The sequence below is a fragment of the Dermacentor variabilis genome, chromosome 6, assembly GCF_050947875.1.
Source record: "Dermacentor variabilis isolate Ectoservices chromosome 6, ASM5094787v1, whole genome shotgun sequence".
Classification (NCBI taxonomy): domain Eukaryota; kingdom Metazoa; phylum Arthropoda; class Arachnida; order Ixodida; family Ixodidae; genus Dermacentor; species Dermacentor variabilis.
The window spans coordinates 5966801-5994224 of NC_134573.1; the positions used below are offsets into that span (position 1 = coordinate 5966801).

The 27424-nt window shown below is 46.7% G+C and overlaps 1 protein-coding gene and 1 pseudogene across 3 annotated transcripts in view; both read left to right on the top strand.

The window, feature by feature from the left end:
• LOC142584592 (protein 5NUC-like) overlaps positions 1-27424 on the top strand; it is a 761070-nt gene that overhangs the window by 176289 nt on the left and 557357 nt on the right. The gene's annotated exons all lie outside the window — the stretch shown is intronic.
• On the top strand, positions 23824-27116 carry LOC142584483 (uncharacterized; annotated as a pseudogene).

Sequence of the window (27424 nt, forward strand, 5' to 3'; positions counted from 1 at the left end):
GGATCGGTGTCGAGCCCAGCACCATTTACGAGGCCGACTACAACGGACCCTCCGGTTGGAGCGAGGCTGGCTCAGGCAGCACCCGGCGTTGCCACAGCCGACCCGTCAACACCGGTGCCCAGGCGGAGTACTCGACGGCGGAGTCCACCAGACCGTTACTCGCCTGGATAGCAGGCACCGTCGACCCAGCTAGGGTGGAGGCAGAGCCTCGTATTTAAAACATGGACGTATTAAACATGGACAAACTGGGGGTAAGGGGGTGTAGCAAGCATGTGACGCCCCCTCTGGCATAATGTTCGTTCGCCGCCAGGCTCGGTGTCCTGCAAAAGCTCGGCAGACAACATCGGTCACCGCACCGCAATAAACACCGACGAGCACGGCTGCTCGCCGTCGGTCATCGTTCAGCACCACCACTTTGCGGAGCGTCCGTCTATCGGAGGGTGCATCGAGCCCTCCCTTGTTCACGACCCCGGGTGGATCGTGACACTGGCGACGAGGATGGGGTCATCGTGACATATTAAACATAGCCTTTTGTGGTACAGGAGCGGTAAGCTTGTCGATATTAAGATCACCAGCGGACACCAAGTAACTGATATTTTCTGTAGTACAAGGCAGCAGCTCTTCATAAAAAGAAAGGTAGTGAAAATTTCCATTTGAAGGCCTGTAGCAAACAGAATATATGTACTCAATCGCACACACTGTTACCACATCAAAATTTTCTCAACAAACTCAAAAATATGTGAGCTTCAAGTTAGGCTACTGTCAAACACAACCCCCAAGTATTTGTATTCGTTTACAGGACTAATAGCAGTGCAAATAATTTTGTATCTGTAATTAAGAAAACACTTCCTGCGCGTTATGGTCATTTTAGAACACTCAGATGTATTTAAAGTCATTTGCCAGGCCTGACACCAATTTGAAACCTCTCATAGGTAGTCGCTCAGTATGCAGTGATCCTCCGCGCTTCGTATATATAGATATACAACGCAGTCGTCTGCGAAAAAATGGGAACGTAAGGGGGATCGATAAGCCAAGTCATTCAAGTAAATCAGAAAGAGTAGGGGATCTAGCAAGGAGCCCTGGGAGGCCCCCGGAAGAACTGGCGCAGGCGGTGAACTGGAGCCGGATATTTGGACGTATTGGTGCCGTTCAGGAAGGTAGGAATCACACCATTGAACAAAGTGGAAATTTTGTAGCAGATGCCGTAGTCTTAACATTAGTTTACTATGTAAAACGGGATCAAATGCCTTTGCGAAATCGAGAAATATTGCATCTATTTGCCCACCCTGATCTAAGCTTAAAAAAATTGGTAGATGTGTGAATAAGTTGGGTTACAGTTGACAGACTGCGCCGGAACCCATGTTGGTTACTGGAAAAAAGGTAGCTACTTTCTAAAAAAGAGCTCAAGTGCTTGAAGATGAAAAGTTCCATAAGTTTACCAGATGCTCATAGTAGTGAAACTCACCTATAGTTATTTACACAGAGTTTATTGTTGGATTTGTGAATGGCGATAACCTTTGCAACCTTCCAGTCAGTAGGAACTGCAGAATTCAAAAGGCCTTCGGTATAAATGATCACCATACTGCATATTGTATGAGAAACGCATTAGGGATGCCGAATGGTACTGGAGACATTTTTTTCTCTAAATTGAGTAGGGTGGCAAAGACCCCTTCAAACGGTAGTCATAGGTCTGGCAATTTAAGGCAAGGTGACTGAAATTCAGCGCTGCACCTACTGTCCATTGAAAACACTGAAGTAATCTTGAAAAGCTGATGCAGTGCAATGTAGGTTATTAATTTTACTTTTATTTGATCGAATTTTTCTAACTGGGTCCTTTTCTGTGAAGTGTCTCCGAAATTTTTAAGGGTCAGATGCAAGAAAGTTCTGCATTTTCACATCGAAAAAGTTATACTTTGACTGTTTTATTTTCGCGAGCAGCTTGCTACGGAAGTCAAAAGCGTGGCAGTTTGGCGAGTCGGTATGTCATGACTTTTTTAGGCTTGTAGCGCAGCTCAGAAAGAGCAAAAAGGACTTCTGTTCTCTTGTTCTCTTCTTTGTGCTGTCCTTCTGGACCTCTCTTCTCCGTTCCCTTTCATTACCCCTTCCACCTTCCATTTTGCTCTTTCTGAGCTGCGCTACAAGCCTAAACAAGTTGCTACGGAGGCAATGCAATGGAATATGGCTTTCTCTCGATCTCGAGGCTCCTAGGCGCTTGAACAGACGTTTATGCTGCAGCCGCTCACGTGTAATCCATGGACTAGTGCGATTGATTTTTCTAAAATTTTGCGGCACGTACCTTGTCATACATTCGTGTACAGTAGATTTAAAGCACAGCCATAAGTCATTACCATTCAATAGGCCAGCCGAGTGCCTTCTAACGAATTCGTCGTAGTCTTGCTTCAATAAATCTGAAATACTTTCATCTAGGCCATTCCTAAAAACATGAAACGGTTTTCTTAGTTCATGGGCAAGCGGCCGCGCCATCTTACCTTTAAAGAGTACGGCTTCGTGGTAAAAAAAAATTCCTGGTGCAATATTGACGGAAACACCAAGTCTCTCAATGCCATCTGTAATAAACACAAAATCAAGAATGGAGGATGCACCCCATTCAATACGTGTCGGCGGCCGCACAATCTGCTTTAAATCATGTACAAAGAAAATGTCAAGCAAAGGATCAGAATTTGGACAGGAAAGTATGGAACATAATAGCTCCCAGTCAAATTTTGGCAAGTTGAAGTCGCCACACATCATCGCATGAGTGTATCGTGCGTGGTATTCCCTTAACACCTCGTATAACTGTTCATGAACCGAAACGTCCGCGTCGCGGGTCCTGTACACAGAACCAACAAGAATACTCACATTGCAAAACCGAAGCAATATGCGAATCATTTCAACGCCTATGTTGGGCGGAATCATGGAGTAGTCTAATCCCTTCTCTGTAACCACGCCCCCAGCCCTCGTACAGCGAGGGCTGGGGGCATCGTGGGTGCTGGGTATTACTTCTGTATCGGGAATTTTTTAGTTCAGCCATGTTTCAGTTATGCTTGTAACGTCTGGACGTGTGTGATAAGAAGACGTTCTAGTTCATAGCATTTATTCCATATGCTTCTGGCGTTCAGATTTAGCAAATAAAAAGGGCTTGCAGCGGCGCGGGCGACTATGTGTTGGCTGAGCATTTCTGCAGAGTGCGCATGCCTACCGAAGACGCCGAAAAGCTGGTCACTGAGCGCTAACAGGCACCCGTTCCTCGCGAGTTTGATCCCATCGAAACAGTTTCATTTATCTTTATCTTGTCAAAGGACACCACGACCTTAACCTGGTGTTAACATCGCAAAACGTAGACGGGATGCGAAACAAGAAGACGACACCACAAGCGCCGACTTTCAACAACGTTAATTTCAAAGAAACACGGCTTCTTATACCTTTGCCCACACGTGTCACAGAAACGTAATTGCACATCATGTGAAACACGCACTTTTTTGCACTCTAGCAAATGATTGTACGTGCAAAAGCTCAATTTTTTTTGTTAGTAACAAGGACGGCGTGCCAACGCATTGGTCACGAAGTCTGGCAATCTCGGCGGCCTCAATTATCTCCAGAACCAGCTTGTCATTGTGTTTTTTCAGCACTTCACGGCGTCTAAATTCTGCGGCACAAGCTTTATAGGGGCAATCCCTGGCGTACATACCTATATTCCTGTTCACCTGCTCGACGCTAAGTTTATGTTCCTTTAGTCTTTCGCGTGTGCATATTGAAGGTTGCCCTATATACTTTTTTCCACATTTTAAAGGTATAGAATACACCACGGCTTCAGTGGAATTCACAAAACGGCTCTTGACCCGCCGTGGTTGCTCAGTGGCTATGGTGTTGGGCTGCTGAGCACGAGGTCGCGGGATCGAATCCCGGCCCCGGCGGCCGCATTTCGATGGGGGCGAAATGCGAAAACACCCGTGTGCTTAGATTTAGGTGCACGTTAAAGAACCCCAGGTGGTCGAAATTTCCGGAGTCCTCCACTACGGCGTGCCTCATAATCAGAAAGTGGTTTTGGCACGTAAAACCCCAAATATTATTATTAAAACGGCTCTTGTGATTTATCATGCACCCATGCTGCTTTATCGGCTCTTCTGCATCGACGCGTCGGCAGATGGCTTTAAAGGCCAGAATACATGGAGCGAACTTTCACGACGAAGTTCGGGCGGCAGAAAATCTGCCACGCCGCGACGCCGAATGTTCGTCGGGCTGCGCTACATGGAGCGAAGACACGGCGGCCGCCGCCGGCGAGTCGCTGCGTTGTTATCGGTGTGGCTAGGCAGTTTAATTCGCGCTAAGCCACTACTTCAAATATAGACGAGGCAAATGCGCTGTAGTGAAACACATGAAACAAAAAAAAAAGAACTTTACGACAACTATTATCGCTTTTGAATTGCGGAACACTCTAAAAACGCGTAAAATTTTGTTTAGAAATGATTTCTAATGTTTTTTATGTGTTTGAGACATTCATGTGCCGATGTAGTTTAAAGAAAGCGGCGATACTATGCGCTGTGGCAACACTGGGCGGGCAAACAACTTTCGGCTCCTCCAACTCCGCGGCTCTGTTCTGTGGCTCAACGCGCGCGCGGCCGAAGCAAGCAGACCCGAAAGTAGCGCACGTGAGCTTGTCTAACCATGGCTGTTATTAACTTATTAACCGCTTTGGATGCCATGAATACGAAAAGCGGGAGACCGGCGTGAACGATAGAGCGGGATTGGGATACGCGGACAAGCGGGGAAGCCTAGCCGGAAGTCGGGGCGAATAGTGAGACCTGATTGGCTCGCTTTGGGGCGCCGCTCGTTTGCCGCTTCCGGTATCGTCGCCGCCCGACGAACTTTTCTGCGCCAGCTGGATCGGCGGCGAACGACGTTTTCTTCGCCGCCGCGCGTCGCGCGTACGCCGCCGTGCGTCGAACGCCGACTATTCGTCGCATATTCGCTCCATGTATTCTGGCCTTAAGTTTTTCCGGAGAAGTAAGCCCCGGAAAAACTGGTGATTGCCTGACATGAGCACTGATGATTGGACTGATATGGTAGGCGTTACCGAGCTGTGAAGGACAGCTAACAATTTTAAACATGAGGTTAACTTACTGGCGACTGTAATCCGGATGAGGTGAGAGACACCTTTGAGCTGAATAGGTTGAATGTTATCAAGTCTGTCACTAGTCATTTTTGAGTGATTAATAAATGCTGCTACATTATCTGGGCGTGTTGGAAAGAAGTAAAATGACGGAAGGCTTTTTCTATATGTTTTCTTGTAGTTATGGAACAAAAAAGGCGCTTTGGTGCAAAAATTTCGGGTCGTACCATTCATATGGTGGCGCATTAGCCAGCGAAGCTGCTTTTGCTGCTTGGACGCGAACGACCTAGCTTGACGCTTATGGGCGGCCTCCAGTGCGCGATCTTCATCGGTAGAGCTTCGCTCGACGCCGACGACTTGACTCTGCTCTCGCTGACGTTCTTCGGATTCAAAGTCACTGGCTGCATTCTCGGCTTCCACACGGGCACATAGTTATTGGCTATAGTCCGCTGGCGACGCCTCTCGTTGCTTGTTCTTCGGCCGTGCACACGGTGCGTGGTCTTCCCATTTTTCCTATTTTTCTAAGAGTCGCAGCTGTTGCAGTGGTCTACCTCTGCAATGCACAATACGGTTCTCACACACCACCACGGCTACCATGGTGCAATGTTTTCACGCCACAGCGTTGTATTGAGTGCAGACGACGCAGCCGGCAGCAGCGGCGTTCCGCGCGGGTGCAGCCCCCAACTGCGCAGATGCGGTGCGCGGTTAAATCACGTATCTTTTCTGCAGCGTACTATCGTTCGTCATTTTTTTTTCAGTTTACGCACGTTAGCCAGCCCAGACACCCCCAAACGAGACCACGCGTTACCGCCATCTTGTTTTTTCACTTTACGGACGTAGCCAGCCCAATACGAGAGCACGCATACGGCTCATTCACACAGGTCCGTCAGGTAAAGAGCTTCGCTGCAAGAATTGGTTTGAAGCATTTGAAATATCTTCTGGGTTCGTATACACGTTGTCAGATGACTATAATTTAGTGATAGCTGGAGCAACCATTGATTTGCTCACAAATGAATTGAGAATTTTTCACTGTTCCATGCTGCTTTTAGCAAGAAAAAGTACCTTATTAATATAATAATTTCGTTTTGCGTCCTTTAAGAGTTTATTAAGAATATTACACTACTCGTATAGCGAGATTGAACGACGGCATTGAAAGAGTGTGCTTTGACCTCTTTGTATAAATTCTCTTTTTTTCGTCCCTCTTAATTGGGTTAGCTTTAAACCACGGGATACGCGGACCGCAAAGGTGGTTACGACATTCAAAATGGCAGTAAATTAATCGAAATATTTTGTACGACAGATTAAGAACGCTTCAAAACAGCTTCTAAGAAGCTTAGAAGTTCAAAGCAGCTGAGAAGTTTTAAAAGTGACTAGTCTATGGCTTCAGCACCCTTGACAAAATCTTTTATCGAATATAACTTTCTGAAACGCGCGCCATTGATTTGGCATGCCACATATTGTAAAAGCTCCGCATTGTGAATGTGAAATGACTATACGGTTTTAGATTATCCCGCCTTTACAAGTCCGGATTACGAAGGAGGATCACGCTGTCATTGACACCGCGAAGCTCACAGGGGAAGTACCAAAATGTAAGATACGCCATACTGAGCAATGGCATACTAGCACTTGCTGAACAATATACGGCACAAAAATGTTTCAGTTTAGATTACCCATACTTCTAAATGAAGTATCAGAAAAAATATGCAATATATACGGAATTCATTTCCTTCAATGTAATTCGCAAATTATACCTAGAATCATGTCCACATTTCAAACTGATAGTTCGAAATGTGGACCTGAACATTAGAGAAGCTTGTACATGCATCTTGGGTCCGTCTTGAAGCTTAGAACGACAGAAAGCTGAGCTAGTTGGTAAGGATTCCTTATGCAAAATAGAAGTGTGGCGTGCAGACAGGACACAAGAGTAGAGAACTGGACAGCACGAACGCCGACTATCAACTGAAGGGAGCAGTGAGGTGAAAAAAGAAAGAAGACACAAAACTCAATTCAAGCATTCTAAATTAGAAAAAACGGAATTGCCATGTCGTGCCTTAAGTCTTCCCTCACCAGATCCTGCATGCACAAAATGAGCGCCAGTTTTAATGCGCAGGTCCGGCGCCTATTAAAAGCAGGTTATCCTAGTGTAGCGGGGGCCACTGTGGCTGAACGCCTAAAGAAGTCGGTTTCGAGAGGGACGGACGTGATTACACAAAGCAGTAATAGCAAAAAAAGAATAGCGGCTATTCCGTATATTCATTCAGTGTCGCACAGGCTTAAAAAAGTTGCTAGTAGATATGATGTTAATGTTGCTTTCACTGATCCCAATTAGCTAATTAAGATATGCGCTGCCGCACAGAATAAACAGGAGCGGGTAAAAGGCAAAAGACGAACAGATATTTGTCCAGTAAAGCACAATAAGAGCAACAGTTTTACTGACTGCCGCATGGGTGTGGTGTATAAAATTCCCCTCAGCTGTGGCCAGTTCTACGTAGCGCCAACGGGACGGTGTATCAATCAGAGGCTAATGGAACATAAAAGGTCGTTAACCGGTGGATCGCCTTCTAATCTTTCGCTACATTGCCGCCAGAGTTAGATGAATGCGCGATATTCTACAGGCATCTAGGCAAGATACGCGTCTTATGGTAGAGGCATGGCATATCTATAATGGTGGAAGTGCGTGCGTGAGTTAGCCTTCGATTACTTTACATAAGGAAGAGATTAGGTGCCTTAACAGTTATCTCTCACGTAGACCGGCACGTGTACCGATTGACACGTGGTGTTACCATTCCTGAGCATGCGCAGATGAGTTTTGTGTCTTCTTTCTTTTTTCGCCTCAGTGCTCCCTTCAGTTGATAGTCGGCGTTCGTGTTGTCCACTTCTCTACTCACATATCCAGCTTTTCCAGACACGTAGCAACTAGCGCCCCGAGCAGCCCCGGCACGAAGCTAGCGCGTTTTCAATTGAACTAGCGGGTTTTTCGCGAATAACAAAAGGTGCAGGCCGCTTATTGAAAAAGGCAGGTGACACACGTGTTCTGGAAGACAATCCACACGCGCCAAATGCAGTGATCACTCTATGGCACGTAAGAATTTTGTTCCCACAGCGGTTAATGTTTTAGCAATGGAAGCCTATAGAAACGACGAAAATTTGTGCTCCATTTTTGAGGCAAGAACGATGACTGTAATAAAACTATCCCGTCTTTCGTAATACGCAGTGCAGCGTATGTAATCCGGATACTCAGCTTTCGATTGATGCCTATCTCCACTCTCCACATATGGCGTAGGACTGTTCCCGAAAGCGATTTTTGTAACACTGTCGTGAAAATTCACATGGTATGTATAAAGATTGGAGGACGCTTAAGCTTCACCTTCAAGAGTGGAACGAGACAGCGTTCCGGTCGACCCGCCAAGGGGTGTAAGACAATGGGCTACGGCGCAGCGACTACGCGCTCCGCATCGGACGCGGTGAGCGTCGCGCAACGCAGCCTTCGGCGCGACAACGAAATGTGCGCCTGAGCAAGCGACGCACGCCTGAGCCTTAGAAACAGCTCGTTTCTAAGGCAACACCGCGTTCACTAGAGGCGCTTTTGTACCGCTTTGAAGCATCGAACTCGTGGCTCAGTGCCTTCGCGATCAGAATGATGTGTTCCTTCGCACAGTCATCCAACTGCTTTTATGTCGTCACCTTCCAGGATTTGTTGTATGCTCGTGTGAAGCAATGCATGGTGTCGTTAAAGTTTACCTGCGAGAAGTCGTGCTTGCGTACAGAATGTTGCATGTGCGGTTCTCTGTGCAGTATCTCGCCAATATTACTAGGAAAAAACTGTATAAGGATATTATTGACACTATGCTCCCTGTACCGATTTACCGTATGTCAAACCGTGGAGGCCCAGGAGATGTCGTCAAAAGGGTTAAGAGAATGCCAGTACCCCCTTCGGTAAAAACTTTTTTCTTTAAACTACACACTAACACCTTATCAGTTAAAACATGGTTGCATAACAGGGGTTTTTTTGTCCCGTGGTCCATTAACTGCTTCTTATGCAGGAAACCTGAAACGATAGAGCATGCGTTTCTAGATTGCTGGGATCCAATCTTTTTCTGGGATGTGCTACAAAGGACTTTAAAGAAAGAGTTACCTTTAGATCCCCATGGAATAAGATTCTTACCGGTAGAAACGGAGGCTTTTCCGTATGAAGCTATAATGCTCCTGGGCCTCCACAGTGTGTGGAAAGCTAGAACGCAGTTCAACAATGCCGATGTCAATTCGCGACCTACACGTGATCACTTCATTGAATCTGTAGTACGGTTCAGGGATGTCCATCGGGCACTCCCTGAACAACCAACATGGATTGACATGCTAGATAAACTTGTAGCATTGAAAAAATTTTGATATGACGTGCCAGCAGAATCCTTGTTGACATGTTCTTCCTTTTTCTGTATTGTTTGTGTATGTCAAAGCCGGCAATAAAGAAAAAAAAAAACTCGTGGCTCAGTGGTAACGTCTCCGTCTCACACTCCGGAGACCCTGGTTCGATTCCCACCCAGCCCATCTTGGATGTTGCTTTTTATTTATGAAGTGCCTGCCGTGATTTATCGCTCACGGCCAACGCCGCGGACCCCGACGCCAACACCGACGACACCGGCTTTTCTGCGACACGAGCTCCTTAACGCTATCGCGTTAAAACATAAGCGTACCGCCTGGCGAGGCCTTGGTAACCGTCGCCGAGTGGTAGAAGAGCGAGCACCTTTAGTCCCGCATCACGGTGGCCGCGGATCGGTTGCCGCTTCGCACTTTCTTTTTGAACCGCATAGGACCTAGTTTTGTAGTCTCTCACTAGATGGCAGAATCACAAAACTCAAGATTTGCTTTTGGTTCTGGTTTACCAGGGGTGCTCTTGAAATATTATGCTTTCTATTTTTTCTTCATAAAACGTAGCAGTATCGTGTTCATTTGTTAAGTCATCGCTTTTATGAAGATTTCATTCATTGGACATCATAACTAGAAGCTTGCGCATGGCTTTGTGTTATGAAAAAAAAATATCGTGCTTTGTAGCGTGGAACCTGAGAGAAAAAAAATAGCCATTCTTATTGCGTTCTTCTGGAAGGTCCGTTTTCTTCGATTTTCGGCTCTCCTTAATGGCACACACTCCGAGCGAATCACGTCCACCTGTGCCACAATGCCACCCGGTGGCCAGTGCCATTCCTATGCAACATTCGTGTGGAACAAAGGGTCTGCTAGGCTGAGTCGCTGCCCGAACGTTAATTATTTCGAAAGATTCATCCAAATAAGAAGTGCACCAACTAGGAGAAGATGTGCAGCGTCTGGATTAATAGCTACTGTTAATGTGTTCCCTACAGCCAAGTGGTATCAATCCGTAGGCGCGGCTGTAAAAAACCATTTCAATAAATGTCCCGTGCTGTGTCTGCCCCGGTCGCTCTACAGAGAAGCTAGCTTGGCTAGCCCTCAGCATTTAGCATCAACATATGGTGTCCTTCGTTCGGTGCATTTGCTTTTAATGCGCAGCATTCTTTGGCGAGTACCCCAGCAGTTTGGCAGCAAAATCGTGCAAAATCGTGTCTGTAACGCCAAAAGCTTGACGCATTTCCCATATAAATATATAATAATAATAATAATAATAATAATAATAATAATAATAATAATAATAATAATAATAATAATAATAATAATAATAATAATAATCATCAGCCTAGTTACGCCCACTGCAGGGCAATGCCTCTCCCATACTTCTCCAACTACCCCGGTCATGTACTAATTGTGGCCATGTTGTCCCTGCAAACGTCTTAATGTCATCCGCCCACCTAACTTTCTGCCGCCCCCTGCTACGCTTCCTTCCCTTGGAATCCAGTCCGTAACCCTTAATGACCATCGGTTATCTTCCCTCCTCATTACATGTCCGGCCCATGCCCATTTCTTTTTCTTGATTTCAACTAAGATATCATTTACCCGCGTTTGTTCCCTCACCCAATCTGCTCTTTTCTTATCCCTTAACGCTACACCCATCATTCTTCTTTCCATAGCTCGTTGCGTCGTCCTCAATTTCAGCAGAACCCTTTTCGTAAGCCTCCAGGTTTCTGCCCCTGTGAGTACTGGTAGCACACAGCTGTTATACACTTTCCTTTTGAGGGATAGTGGCAACCTGCTGTTCATGGTTTGAGAATGCCTGCCAAACGCACCCCAGCCCATTCTTATTCTTCTGGTTATTTCAGTCTCATGATCCGGATCCGCGGTCATTACCTGCCCTAAGTAGATGTATTCCCTTACCATTTCCAGTGCTTCGCTACCTATCGTAAACTGCTGTTCTCTTCTGAGACTGTTAAACATTACTTTAGTTTTCTGCAGATTAATTTTTAGACCCACTCTTCTGCTTTGCCTCTCCAGGTCAGTGAGCATGCATTGCAATTGGTCGCCTGAGTTAATAAGCAAGGCAATATCATCAGCGAAACGGAAGTTACTAATGTTATCTCCATTAACTTTTATCCCCAATTATTCCCAATCCAGGTCTCTGAATACCTCCTGTAAACACACTGTGAATAGCATTGGAGAGCTATTCACAGTGTGTTTACAGCTATTGGGATTTTGTTGCTTTCTTTGTGGAGGACTACGGTGGCTGTGGAGCCGCTATAGATATCTTTCTGTATTTTTACATACCGCTCGTCTACACCCTGATTCCGTAATGCACCCATGACTGCTGAGGTTTCGACAGGATCAAACGCTTTCTCGTAATCAATGAAATCTATATATAAGGGTTGGTTATATTCCGTACATTTCTCTATCACCTGATTGATAGCGTGAATATGGTTCATTGTTGAGGAGCCTTTACGGAATCCTGCCTGGTCCTTTGCTTGACGGAAGTCTAAGGTATTCCCGATTCTATTTGCGATTACCTTCGCAAATATTTTGCAGGCAACAGACAGTAAGCTGATCGGACTATATAACTGCGAGTCGGCCTAGTTGCAACAGATGCCTAGTTTGCGCACAAAAAGTTTTAAGACTGTCTATATATTTTCAAATCTTTGGCGTCCTCTTTCCTCTCCCGCGATAGCTTACTGGTATCCTGTCTAACGGAGTTACCACCGACTTCTATTGCACACTCCTTATTGATGCCCACAAGATTGTCCTTCATTGCTTCAACACTAAGGTCCTCTTCCTGAGTTAAAGCCGATTACCTGTTATGTAGCTTGATCTGGAATTCCTCTCTTTTCCCTCTTACCACTAACTCATTGATTGGCTTCTTATGTACCAGTTTCTTCCGTTTCCTCTTCAGGTCTAGGCTAATTCGATTTCTTACCATCCTATGGTCACTGCAGCGCGCCTTGCTGAGCACGTCCACATCTTGTATGATGCCAGGGTTAGCGCAGAGTATGAAGTCTATTTCATTTCTAGTCTCGCCCTTCTGGTTCCTCCACGTCCACTTTCGGCAATCCCGCTTGCGGAATAAGTTATTCGTTATCCGCATATTATTCTGTTCCGCAAACTCTCCCTTGCTATTCCTAGAGCCTATGCCATATTCCCCCACTGCCTTCTCTCCAGCCTGCTTCTTGCCTACCTTGGCATTGAAGTCGCCCATAAGTATAGTGTATTGTGTTTTCATTCTACCCATCGCCGATTGCACGCCTTCATAGAAGCTTTCGACTTCCTGGTCGTCGTGACTGGATGTAGGGGCGTAGACCTGTACAACCTTCATTTTGTACCTCTTAAGTTTCGCAACTAGACATGCCACCCTCTCGCTAATGCTATAGGATTTCTGTATGCTACCAGCTATATTCTTATTAATCAGGAATCCGACTCCTAGTTCTGGTCTCTCCGCTAAGCCCCGGTAGCACAGGATGTGCCCGCTGTTTAGCACTGTATAAGCTTCTTTTGTCCTCCTAACCTCACTGAGCCCTATTATATCCCATTTACTGCCCTCTAATTCCTCCAATAGCAGTGCTAGACTCGCCTCACTAGATAACGTTCTAGCGTTAAACGTTGCCAGGGTCCTATTCCAATGGCGGCCTGTCTGGAGCCAGGGATTCTTAGCACCCTCTGCTGCGTCGCAGGTCGTCGCAGGTCCGCAGCAGTTACTTCGCAGCTGCTGTGGACTGAGGGCCGGGGTTTGATTGTTGTGTTCATATAGGAGGTGTTGCCCAAGTACTGCACCATGGTGGCCAATCCTGCTCTGGTGAGGGAGTGCGTTACCGGTTCTGGTCACCGGGAGCAGGCCACACTCCAGGCCTGTTTATGCAATTTTATCAACATGCGGATTTCTTCCTTTTTTTAATCCGGTGGAAAATTGCGCGACACCGGGATTCGAGCCACGGACCTCTTGCACGCGAGGCGGGTGTTCTACCTCTACGCCACCACTGCACCCTGTCTGCAGACAAGGAGACACAACTATGGGCCGTCCAACAGGCCCGGGGTGCGCTCGAAAAGCACAAGCCTCATGACCCACTACAAACGGGCCCAACTGGGGTAGTGCAGAGTAGGATATAACCCCGGGTCGACGCTTGGCCAGCGTCACGACGCGTTAAACCGTCGGTCGCCGGCACTTTATTAAAGTTACTCCAATCTTATCCCTCTCCTATTTGTTCATTCACATTCAGCCATTGAATCCTTGCTTGCTTACAGTGGTATGAGCCACTCCTGATTATGCTTTTTTTTTAGAATGAACCATTGCTGCTCGAAGCTCAGACCTTGGAATCCAGACGTGCGCAGTCCAGCAAGCGCGTGAGTCGGCGTTGAGACACGGCCTTCACGTTCCCCCGTGGGAGACCTGAACTAGGGTCGCGTTAAACCTTGCCGGACGTACAAGAAAGTTGTAGCCATCCAGCCATCCATTCATCCATCCATTCATTCAACTACTTTTTTTGTATCCCTCTTCTACTGTGTATCACTAGACTAGACGCCGCTTTTTTTCGGGTATGAGATATTGGATTCAGACTGGGATACAGAGCGCAAATGAGATATTGCTACTGGCCAGTTCAGGCATTCGACTTAACAAATGAATTTTTCATGTGCCAATGGAGCCGCGTGGTTTGGGGCTGCTTCCAACATGTGCACTAGGTCGGAACTTAGGTTTCACTTGACTGTATACGTATATTAGCTATAATTCTAAAAAAAGAACCAAGGTATTTTTTGTTTGTGTCAGCAATGGACAGTTAAAATATATTCCGCAAGGTACTCATCCAAATACTTCAGTACTTTTTGTTCTAACACACACGTGCGCGTTACTCCATTTTATTTGATTTCACTCATTATACCCTCAAGGCCTGTGAAGGCTTTACAGAGGGGAGTGGGTTACAAGTAAATTCAAACAGTAAGTCTTGCAAAAGAAAAATATACAACATAAAAGTACAATTTGACAAATAATTCAGTAGGAATACAATAAGCAATTACAAAAGGTATTACAAAAAATGACAAGATAGACATGCACATTAAACAGTATTCTAGCAAGTAACGTTCGTTAAGGCATCACGAAACAAAAGATTATCACTGATGGACACAATGTTTTCGGGAAGGTGGTTCCACTCAAGTGATGTCCGACGTACAAATGACTGGGAAAATGTATTTGTGCTGCGAGAATGGACGTGAACCTTGTAGGAATGGTCGATGCGACGAGATACGTAGTGTGGAGTATGGATGAATACATCATGTAGTGTTGTGCGGTGAAAAATTTTGTGAAATAATGATGAACGGGAGACTTTACGTCGAGCTGCAAGAGATGGAAGAGAAAGGCTAGTTTGCATGGCTGTTACGCTGGCAGTTCTGTTATAATTCGAAAGAATAAAACGAGCAGCGTTATTCTGAACTAATTCTAATGTGTTAATTAACTTTAGGTTAGTAGAGTCCCAGACTGATGTGGCGTATCCTAATTTCGGGCGTATTAGTGTTTTATAAAGCAATAATTTCAAGGAGTGTGGAGCCTTAAAAAAGTTTCGCCTGAAGTAACCAAGAGTGCGGTTAGCATTGTTCACTATATTAGTAATGTGAATTGCCCAGGTAAGGTCGTATGTAATATGAATTCCTAAGTACTTGTAGGAAGTTACCTGTTCTAAAAGAAGACAATTTAAATAGTACACCTGAGAGCCGTTAGGTGTCCTAGATACATGCATAGCTTTATACTTGTTAACATTTAATTCCATTAGCCATAAACTGCACCAGTTAGATATTATATCAAGGTCCGATTGAGGATGGTTAGTATCACAATCCTTAGCTATTTCTCCAAAGATAACACAATCATTCCCGAAGAGATGAATGTTAGAAGTTACTTGTGAAGGAAGGTCGTTAATACATATTAAGAACAACAAAGGACGGAGAACCGATCCGCGGGGCACTCCAGAAGCAACAGAGCACACCGGCGAATTGCAGCCGTTAGCACTAACGTATTGTGAGCGATGAAGCAGAAAACATTCCATCCATTTTAGGAGGTTAGCATAAATATTCAAACGGGTTAGTTTGTGGACTAGAAGTTCGTGACATACTTTATCGAATGCTTTTGAGAAGTCTAGAAATATGCAGTTGGCGCATGATGAACGATCAATAATTCGGTGCAACTGATGAGTGAATCATACGAGTTGAGTCTCGCATGAGTATGATTTCCTAAAGCCATGCTGTGCAGGTGAAAAAAATGTGCTATCTTCAAGAAAGTCGACCAGGTTTGTGAATGCAATGTGTGCTAAAAGTTTGCAGCACGTGCTGGTAAGTGAGATGGAACGATAGTTGGTTGCTATGTTTTTGTTAGCAGATTTATGGAGCGGAACCACCTTCCCGATCTTGCACTGATAAGGTAAAGTGCTGTTGTTGAGTGATTGTTAAAAAATGTTGGTTAGTATTATAGAACTGTATGCGGAAGCGTTTTTTAGGAACTTAGTGTTACTTGAGTCAAACCTAGGTGAAGAATTGTAGTCGAGCTTGGCAATAAGTTTAACAACACCAGATGTGTGAATTATTACTGGAAACATGATTTCATAATCATAGTTACGTAACTCGGGAAGTCGTTTATTTGGAGCTCCCGAAAAATTCTTGAGAAAGGCTTCGTTAAGGTGAGTTTCAGCACCATTTTTAGGAACAGGCTGCCCAGTAGAGTCTTTCAATAAGCTTAAGTTATTAAAAACAGGTTTAATTATTTTTCAAAATATTTTATGCTAGCTTTAAGAATAGATGGAAGGGTAACAGCAAAAAAAGTACGTTTAGCAAGTTTTAAAGCTTGAATATATTCGTTAGCAGCCGCCTTGTATGCCGTCCAACGAGAAGCACTCGAGGACAACTTTGCTGAGTGGTAGATACGCTTTTTACGCTTAGAAAGTCGTTTAATGCGATTGTTATACTAGGGGGCTTGTGGGTTAGAAGTTAAGATACGGCTGGGAACATATTTGTTCATTAGTTCATTTACTTTGTGAGCAAACAGGTCCCAATTAGTTTGCGCAGAACGGTCATCAAAGTTAATTAGGAATGTTTCAAGAAACGTATGTAACTCGTTATTAATGGCCCCGAAGTTTGCTCTACTATAGTCGAGTATTGTTTTCTTTTTCTTGATATTTTTTGGGTGGTTGGCACTAATGGTAAAATGCGTTGCAGAATGGTCACTTAAAGGCGGAAGGAAGGTAATGCTGGAAGTTAGTTTGGGTTCAGTAGTAAGTACTAGGTCGAGAGCGCTTGATATAGTAGCAGTATTCCGAGTTGGTTGAATGACCACTTGCGAAAACGATAAGTGGAACATAAATCTAAAAATTCCTTCACCTGAGACGAAAAAGCGAGTAATTAAGGAGGCTGAGAGTTGCATTTAATGTTCGGGAAGATAAAGTCGCTTAACAAGTAAAGGGGTGATGATGGAAAGCGTGTTAATACGTTATTAACTACATCATGCAATTCAGTAACGAATGTGGGCGAGGAAGAACGAGATTGGTAGCATAAGCCTATGATTACCTTCTTGTGATGAATTTTAAATGAAGCCCAGACGACTTGGAGGTCAGTAGCAACCGAAACTCGTGAAGAAGGAATGTCGTTAGAAATGGCAAGTAGGACGCCGCCTCCACGGCTCACAGCACAATCCTCCCAATAAATAGCGAAGCGACGGGCATCCTCGAAGATTTCAGAATCTATAATGTTGTTTGAAAGCCACATTTCTGTTAAGGCGAAAATGTGTGGAGAACAAGGGTCAAGCGCTGAGGACAATGAAAAATATTTGTTCAGTACACTTCTAATGTTAGTAAAAAAGATGGACGCCTGGTGTTGTGAAGGCTATCCACTTCGCCTCTTGCTCCGCTAGGTTAAATTACCTGCACGAGGTATGTTCCTTGCGCGTTGGTGCTGTGACGGTTTTTCTGTCACGCATTTCGTTTCGGCGTCAAAAACGTAGCACCTGTCATTCATAAGTAGTTTGTCGTATTTTAAACGCAGGTGCACAGGGTTGACTTTTTTCCAAACTCGATAAGATTTCCCCGAGCGAGACGTGTTGCGGGGGTTGTGATCTTCTCTAAGAGTGATATTGCTTGTTTTGAGGGGATTACGTAGTGAAAGAACATTTTCTTTTATTTTGAAACTCGAGAGAAGTTCACAATTACGGCTCGGCATTTTCCCGGTGAAAAAACGACGAAGTGATGGGTGCGTTCAATTGAGTCAGATGAAAAAGATGGAAGTACGGTTTTCATAGCAGATATAACCTCGTTCTCGGTTTGTTTCCATGTTTCTTTATCGTCTGGAATGTTGCGAATGATGAGGTTATTTCGCCGAGATCTGCCTTCAAGGTCATTGGCGCAAGCCAACAGAATTGCCTTTTCTTTTTTTAGGGCCCCGACAGTGCTCTTTAGAGTAGACAGTAAACAATTATTGCATTTTTCCTCCATACCGTCCATCCGTTTGCTCAATACAGTGAATTTCAGTTCCATGTCTTTTTGGCCATTCTTTATAGCTTTAATATCGGCGGCTTGTTCAGCTAAAGTTTTTGAGGACAGGAGTGAGCCAGTGTGCATATCTTTAATAAAGCGAAACATTAGCTTCATTTGTTCTGCAGGGTCGTCAGGCAGTGTTTCAATATCAAAAAGTGCGTCCGTCCTATTATTAGGCAGAGGGTTTGTCTCAACATTCCTTGAACAGATGAAACGACGAAGTCAAACGAGCGGCAAACGACGAAGTCAAGCATTCACAAATGGTCTCACACAACACCCGTGGGCACGGGAACAGCACTAAGAAGCGGTCATCACTTTTTCTCGCATATAAGGAAAGTTTAGTACAAAACTCCACAGGACAGAAGCAGAGGCTACGAGCCATGCCGAAAGTGCTGCTGGAGTGCCCACTGAAGGTGAATTTTCCAGGGAAGCCGTTTAAATGTGCCTTGATGGATGATGCAGTGGTCGATGTGGTTGGCGCACGGAAGACGAGTCTTGCTGATGACACCACGGCAGGAAAATGCGCGTCTACATCGATGTAAGCACGGGTTGCGTCAGGAAGATGCGCCGAAACGCATTGGAAGTCGGTGGGTGTGTCCGTTGATAGCGCAAACAGGAGACCAATAGTAGCCGGCATAGGACAGAAGTAGAGGTTACGAGCCATACCGAAAGCGCTGCTAGAGTGCCCGCTCTGGTGTGATACAATGTACAATGATACCCCCCCCCCCATGCATGATACAGTGTACTAAAAAATATTATCCATTGCTTTTCGCCAGGCAGCTGTTTTTATTCTTAATGACGCCAGGAAACCGTGCCTGATGCATGAACGCTCATATATGTAATCAGGAGCGCGCACAATGTTCTCGCACACCTTCTGCGATACACCGTAGCGCTGTAGTGCTTCTTATACAACGTAGTAGAGTCCATCGTAAAGGCAGAAGTGTACCGCTCGGCATATGTGCTTAAGTTTATGAACTTGAATTACGCCAAGAAAATCCGTCCAAAAATTCCCACCTGCTTTATCAGCAGCGTACTGTCCCATGAATATCCAGGCAGTTATTTTTTCTCCGCGCCAAACTGTAGAAGAGCAATGTAAATCTTGCTGACATTATTGTTATCATTCGAGTGTTCAAATTGGTAACCTCTAGATAAGGAGTAAACTGAGGAGTTGTTTGCATAATAAAAGAAACTGCGATGAATAAATGTTCAATAATTGAACTTAGGCGGCTAACTGAAATGAGTAGTTTGGAGGCAGTCCTCGAGATTATCTAGCTGAGCGAATAAATATTAAACATGCTTCTGTTTTGCACAAATGTTTTGCAGATAAGCTCTTTGAAAGCATAACTGATGCTGAAAAAGAACATCTTTAAGGGCAACCTGACCGAGCCCAGCGTGTTGTGACATTGCCATAAATGGCATCGCTGCGTGAGCATGCTCCTTGCGGCTAGTCCACTTTCGATACGTATTTACGTTGCTTTTCGAAAGTGCGCAAAGTTTTATTGTCAATAAAGCAGTGAACGTGTGCTGTCGAAAGCTTGCTTGGTCGCAAAAGGGATGCACGACGCAATGATAGTGCAGATTTAGCGCATCATCGCCGTCAAGAGAATGGGCTGCCGCCGATGCAAGGAAGATAACAAACGCGAACTGCTAGCAGCTCCTCGCGGGACCTTGCCGATGGTGATGGCGCTGTCGAAACAAAATGCAGGGCGGCAATACGGACTGGTCATTATAAAATATGAAGACGCGAAATAAACAGACACACGCAAGAGAAGAAAACGGGGCAGAAGTGAGACCGGTGGCTGTGCCGTATGTGCATAAGGTGGCCCACAATCTGAAGAAAGTAGCGAGCAGACATGGCGTCCCGCTAGTGTTTTCAGCCCCAAGGAAGCTCGGAAGCCTTTGCTCCCAAATCGCCAAAAGAAAAGAAAAAAGAAGCGAAAAAGGCTGGGAAACCAAACATGGGCGACCTTTCATGAAGTGTGCCGAAGGGGTTGTCTACGAGATCCCCCTTTCGTGCGGTCGTTCCTATATAGGTCAGACCGGGCGCTGTGTTAATGAGCGTGTCAGGGAGCATGAAAGAAATGTTGAGCAAATGAAAGAGGGCCCAAATTTGCCTAAGCACATCGGGACCTGTCCCTCACGCTCTTGTGAACCACGTTTTTCAGTTGTGCGGATTCTTGCCCGAAGTAAAGATACTAGAGTAAGGGAACTGGTTGAAGCCTATCACATAGGCAAGAAAGGCAGCTTGTGCGTGAGCGATACTTCGATATCATTGTATAAGGCCGAGATGAGGTTTCTTGAGCGTGGTGCCTAATGAATGTTTGATTAGATGCGTGAAAGAATGTTTGCTCTGTGCGCATGTGTTGATTACAGTATATATGGGCCTGCGTTCTGTAAATAAAACAGTTGCGAGTGGCGCCCTGTCCCGTTCTCTTCTCTTGTGTGTGTCAGTTTATTTGGCGTCTTCATATTTTATAATGAATAGTTACCAACTAGCCCAACAAGAAGTGCTTTTAATACTGACTGCACAGGCACTTTCAAAGCGAAGCTGTGTACCTCCGCTTTGAAATACATTTGTCGTGTCAGTGAGCAAAAACGTAGGCCGATCCCGGAAGTGGTGGAGTATTGGGCCGTTATGCGGCAGAAGTGAAGCAGGCTTTAAGGCCTGTGCCCCTAATAATAATAATTATTATTATAATAGACATAACGTTAAGAGACAGACAGAGCGGTTTGAATCCGAGGGCAAACAGGTATAAACGATACTTAACACGATAATTGACATCAAGAGGAAAAAGTGGAGCTGGGCAGGTCATGTAATGCACCGGTTAGATAGCTGTTGGACAATTAGGGTTAGAGAATGGGTACAAAGAGAATGAAAACGCAGTCGAGTACGACAAAAGATTAGGTGGCGGGATGAAATTAGGAAATTTGCGGGTGCCAGTTGGAATCGGTTGGCATAGGACAGGAGTAATTGGATATCGCAGGGAGAGGCCTTCGTCCTGCAGTGGACATAAAACAGGTTGAATAATAATAATAATAATAATAATAATAATAATAATAATAATAATAATAATAATAATAATAATAATAATAATAATAATAATAATAATAAGAAGAAGAAGAAGAAGAAGAAGAAGAAGAAGAAGAAGCAGAAGAAGAAGAAGAAGAAGAAATAAAGTATACATGCATTGTTTCAACTCGATGGGTATGCTAGAATTGTTTGTGAACAGCATATGGACTCATGAGCAAAAGGCATTGCCTTTTGCGCTGCCCCTTCAAGACGTTCAGGCATTGCGATATATGCAGAGGAGGAAATGTATGTACAACCTTGACTCGTACGAGCACAGGGGCACCGACTGTGGGGTTGTCTGTGCCGTACAAATGAAAGACAGAATTAGGATATCCACTGTCTACATATATTCTGGCACACCCAAGTGTGATATCGAGAAGTTCATGACCGCGCACTTTGCATTGGTTAGCCGCAATAACACTACCCTCGTAATCACCATTGGAGACTTTAATGTTGGAATTTCAAAACCAACAAGGAAATGGTTTACTGAGTTTCTGCAACAAGAATTTGGTTAGTAGTGCTATACCAATCCAAGTAACTCAATCAAGTAACAACGCTCATGTATAGATTCTACTTTGGCCAAGATTCTGTCTAAGGTTGTAAGCGGACCAACCCGCATATATCACAGTAATCACAAGGCTGTCGTCGCTACCATTGCCAAATAATGAAAATAAATACACATCCCCTTGTCTAATCCTGTGTGATGTGCTACAGCTTAGCTGGTCATCCATCTTCACAGAGAGGAATGGCTCCTAATATTTTTTTTGAAAGTGTTAATGCTATATAGTCAGTGTCATTCGTTCTTGTCTCTGTGGATATAAATAAGGTTCAAGTAAGCTCCATATCCGCGCCGTGCTTGCTTAGTGTCTGGGGTGTTGGGCTGCTAAGCACGAACTGAGGTGAAACAGCGCGAAAAAGACGAGGACACAAGGAAACAAATACCACCGACAAGCGCTGACTGCCAACTGGAAGTTTATTTGAAATTTACCGGACATTTATACTTCTTCAGCATAGGCATGCGCACATCAGTCGCAATAACATCTGCAAATCAACATTTTAATCTTTCTTCCAAAATTTTATTTCTTTTCCCGACAAGGCAAGAGAGGGAGTGCTTACACATTTATTGCCTGCCTTTCTTATGTGAAAGGCTTCTACTATTTCCCTTTCCTTCTTACTATTTCCTTTCCCTATGAATTTTGTCTTTTCAAATATGGGGGTGCATTGACACTCCTTGCAGTGTCCAGCTAAATGACTCCCATAGCCATTCTTTAGGTTAGTGCTGTGCTGACGAGCTCTTTCATTGAAGCACTGTCCTGTTTGACCTATATAAGATTTCCCACAGCTGAGCGGTATTTAATAGATGACATTGCGCCTGCACTCAGTGAAACGAGTTTTATGATTGGTGGTGCATAGGTGCCTTTCGCGCTTGTTCATGCGATTGCATATCGAGGACAACTTGCACGGGGCAATGAAAACCAAATTAATATTATGTCTCTTGGAAACTTTCATCAGATTGTGAGACAACTTGTGTATGTATGGCACCATGTGCCATACATAAGTTAAAAGGCCAAGGTGGTCGAAATTATTCCGGAGTCCCCCGCTACGGCGCGCCTCCTAATCAGATTGCGATTTTGACACACACGAACGCCATAATTTTATAGTCTATTACCCATTTGCATCCCAGAGTGGGTGCAAGCAAGGAAATGCTCGCTCGCTCACATACACAAACAGACATTCACCACTCTCTCTTTCTCTCACGCATACAGACGCACAGATAACAGGCACGTTTGCGTCCACGCAGATTTGCACGCGCCCACGCATGTACACAGGCAGAAGTATGTGGGCGCGCATGCACGCACACAGAAGTGCACGCATACACAAACGCGCATAGGCTCGCTTATGCGTACACACACCCGTGCGCATGCAGATTCAAGTACGGAGACACAAGCAAGTGCGAACACACAAATTCAAGTGCACGCGCATGAGTACTGAAGACGTACAGACGGATATACATTCCCTCTCCTTCCCTGCTGCCTCTCAAGGCGTTACTACGTGCAGAGTACACTATACTTGCTCTGCAATTGCAGTTCCAATGATAGCTCTAATATTCGCCTTACGGTTTAAATTTGGTACTTCTTGGATTCAATAGGGCTATTTTTTTATCTATGTACACTGGCTGCATAAGTGCAGTTCAGGCATTTTTTTATAGAAGTAGTGTAGCATTAAAACTGTACTTTCTACACTGCAGTTTCGATTATTGCAGGCACCAGACATCAGAAAATATTAGTCATCTAGCGACGACAGTAAATATTCACTGAAGACAGTAACGAAGTGCTTGCGCGACCATATGTCACAGAGGCAGGTGAGCTAACCTTCCAAGAAGGTAAAATTAGATATCCATGTATGGTGCAGGCTGTTTTGGACTCCGTGCTGTCTTCGTGCAGTGCGCATCTGCCCTGTATTTAGCTGCAGATTGTCTACATTTGTTAACGAAAAGAAATCGGACTCTGGAGTTTAGTTTCATGGTAGAGTGATGTGGTTAATGCTACGGCCGTCCGCGTCGTGAGACGCTGCTTGCGCGCGAGGGCGTAAGACGTGTGGTGTGTCGGCTCCGTCGATTTTCGGCTGGAGTCACGGCTCAATCCTCTGCACCCCAGCAAGACCGACGTCAATCGACGCAGCAAACCGTCTGGACCACGTGAATGCTAATGTTCACCAGGTGGGACCACTTTTGAAGATTTCACGACCGAATTACACCCGCCTACGTGGGCGACGCCGTTAGGCCACACGGCGACGCCGACTCCCGGCGGCGTGGAACCGGCCTCCCGAGGTAAAATGGCGGCTGCCGCGTCATTCCTGAGGGGTTACGATCCCGGCGCCATGGCCTGGACGACGGTTTCAACATCAGATCAAAACTCCGCTCCTATTCCGACATTTCGGCACCAATCTCTCAATGAAGCGGTCGCGCGTCGCTCGCTCGTTCAAGCCAAGACGGCGGCGTCCATCGCCGCTTCAGCCTCCGGCACACCGGCCGGCAAGACGCAGCCTCCCGCTTCGCGCGCTGCGGGAAGCAAACGCAAGGCCCTTACCAAATGGAAGCCTCGGCCATTTCCAAAACCGGGCCCTGATGACTTCGTGGTCGTGCTCAAGCCACGCGAACATGTGTCGCTGCATCAAGCCTTCTCGGAGAACCGCTACGGTGCCGCCATTACGGCCTACCTCGGGCCTGAGGTGGCAAGGTCTGTTACGGTTCTGCCGTCCCGTGAACAAAACCTGATATTGATCCACACCCCGAACCCGGCAGCGACAGATCGGCTCCTCGGGGACTTCTCAATCAACACCGACCGTGGGCCGATTCCGCTCCACGGATACCTTAGGCAAGACGGAGGCGATATCTGCCACGGCGTCATCGCCGTCAGCAACTCTGACACCACGGAATCGCTTCGAGAGCAGGTGCAATGGAGAGCAGGCACCATTGTCGAGGTGAGGAAATTCGGCTCCTCTAACAAAGCTCGGGTAACCTTCGCCGGGAGGGAGAAACCGCGTTTTGTGCACTATGAGAACATGCTCATGCCAGTGCAAACCTACTACCGGACAATCCCGGCCTGCGGCCTGTGTGGGGCTGTCGGCCACCGAGCGGATGCTTGTCCCAGCACGCAGCAGAACACGTGCGGACTCTGCGGGCAACAAGCCCCGCTTGTGGAGGGGGTGCAGGCCCCTCACGAGTGCGTACCACGGTGCTCTGTTTGTGGCGGCGGACACGCCACAAACTCACGCGAGTGTGCGGCAAAATTCCGCACACACAAGATGGCCGCCCCGAAGGGCGGGACAAAGAGAAAAATGGCGGCCAAGAACAAGAGCCGCCATCTTGGCCTCCCGGTGAGTCACCGAGCCCGGACGACAGCAACACCGAGAAGCCGGCACCAAGAAGCTCTACCGGAGGAGCCGGCAAGCGACCGCCGACGCAGCCACCACCACACGGCGACACTGGAAAACTGTCGACGTCGCCACCACGACGCGAGGCCAGGGCCTGGGCCAACGCCGTGAAACACGGAACGCAGCTGAGCGGTACGGGCAGGGCTGCCTCCTCTGCCCCTACCTCCTCCCCCCCTGCGGCACGCAGTGCCGAGCAAGCCAAGATTGCAGCTCTCGAGGGCCAAATTGAGATGCTGCTCAAAAAATTACGCTCCTGGAATCGCAGTCAAAACAGCCTACCACTCCCCCCTCTACCCCCGCAACTGAGGCTATGGAGAGTGAGCCCGCGGCACCGAATGCAGCACTGAGCGTCGAAGCTGCACTTGAGGCCCGTCTAGAGGCCCGCATAGATGCCCGTTTCAACACCCTAGAAAGTCAAATTTCCGCGGCAATCACCTCCGCCATCGCCAAAATAACTGAAAGCATACCGACAATCGTCGCACAGCACATCGCTCAATCCTCGCGTGGCGTCCGACGAACCGGCGGTCTTATAAAAGACATGTCTGGCCGCTGTCCGAAAACGTCGCGACGCACCATTGAAATTGAAGTAGAAGACAATGACACCTGCTCGCTCTCCGGACTGGAGGATGCTCCCCTCCCCGCGAGTGCTGGCTCCGGAGCAGCGTCCCTTCAATCGGTCTTTCCCTTCAATGACCATGGCGGACAGCCCTCAAATTAAGCGTTCTCTCCGTACCAATTCGGCCACCCCCATCCAAATTACCCAATGGAACTGCCGGGGATTCCGCTCCCGCGCCAAGCGGGCGGACATCCGGCTTTTTCTGTCAACATTCGCTTCACTCCCCGCGGTGGTTGCCCTCCAGGAGCCAGGGAGCGGCGCCACCCTTACAAATTATACCACGTTCCAGCAGGACCCCTCTTCCTGTATCTGCGTGCACAAAAATTATACAGCCAAGCAGGCTGATTTGGAACTCAATACTGATTATTCCTATGTGATGGTCACCCTTCTTCCGCTTAAAAAACAAAACGCACCATTACATATACTCAACATCTATTGTTCTACCAAGCTCAAAAATGTAACTTTCGCAGCCCTCTTCAGTCGCGCCCTGAAGGCTGCGGGCAGGGACCCCCTGGTGATCGTGGGCGATCTCAACGCTCACAGCACACTCTGGGGGTACATACGTGAAGAAAAGCGCGGGCGCAAGCTAGCGGAACTTGCGTCCACGCTGGGCCTGACTCTTCACACCGACCCTGCACATCCAACGCGGGTGGGTAACTCCGTGACTCGGGACACGTGTCCGGACCTTACCTTCACCAAAAAATTAGACACGCAGAATGGGCCAACACCGAGGAAACCCTCGGCAGTGACCACTGCATACTCAACACAACCGTCAGAAGCAAACCATTGGCAAGATCCCACGCCCAAGCCCGCCTACCCGACTGGACCAAGTTCCGGCCAAACTACACTAATTCGGCCCCTATCCACGAACAAGGTTACCACGCGTGGTCGCAAGAATTGGTTGCGCACCTTCGTTCGGCGGAAATTCAAGTTCAACTATCGGAGGCCACGCCGGAGGTCGACCACCTCCTGCACCTATGCGAGGCGCGGCACAGCCTCGTCCCTAGGTGGCGCCGCCAAAAACACAATCGGAGGCTCAAAATTCGCATCGCCGAGCTCACCCAACGAGCGGCAGAGTACGCGGCCCAGCTCGCCGACTCGAATTGGGTGGACCGATGCAACACGGCCGCTAGACAAATGTCTAGCCGGAGCACCTGGCGCCTCTTTCGCGCCTTGATCGATCCGACTCAAACCAGAGCCAAGACACAAAAACATCTCCAACGGGCTATCCACAGCTTCGACGGAGACATCTCAAAATTAGCATGCAAACTACGCGATCAATACCTTTGTATACAACAGGACCCCCGAGGGCCAGCGTACTCGTATGCAGGTTCCGAGAACGCGGAGCTGGACCAACCGTTCCAGCTCCACGACCTGAAGGCGGCCCTCACTAAAATGAAGCGAGGAACGGCGCCGGGAGGAGACGAAATAACAGTGAAACTACTTGCCAACCTTCCCGACCCGGCCTACGAGGCGCTCCTCGCATACATAAACTGAATCTGGCTCGGTGAGGCAATCCTCCCAATCGAATGGAAGACCGCCCTGGTCACTTTCATTCCGAAAGCCGGCAAAGCCATAACCACGGACAACCTCCGCCCAATCTCCCTCACGTCTTGCGCGGGAAAGCTGATGGAGACTATGGTGCGAGATAGGCTGTCCGAGTATCTGGAAAACCAAAACGTTTTCGCAGACACCATGTTCGGGTTCCGCCCGCACCGGTCCGCGCAAGATGTTCTGCTTCAACTAGACCGCGAAATTCTAAATCCCGTCGAATACCCCCTCAATGACAAGGCAGTACTCGCCCT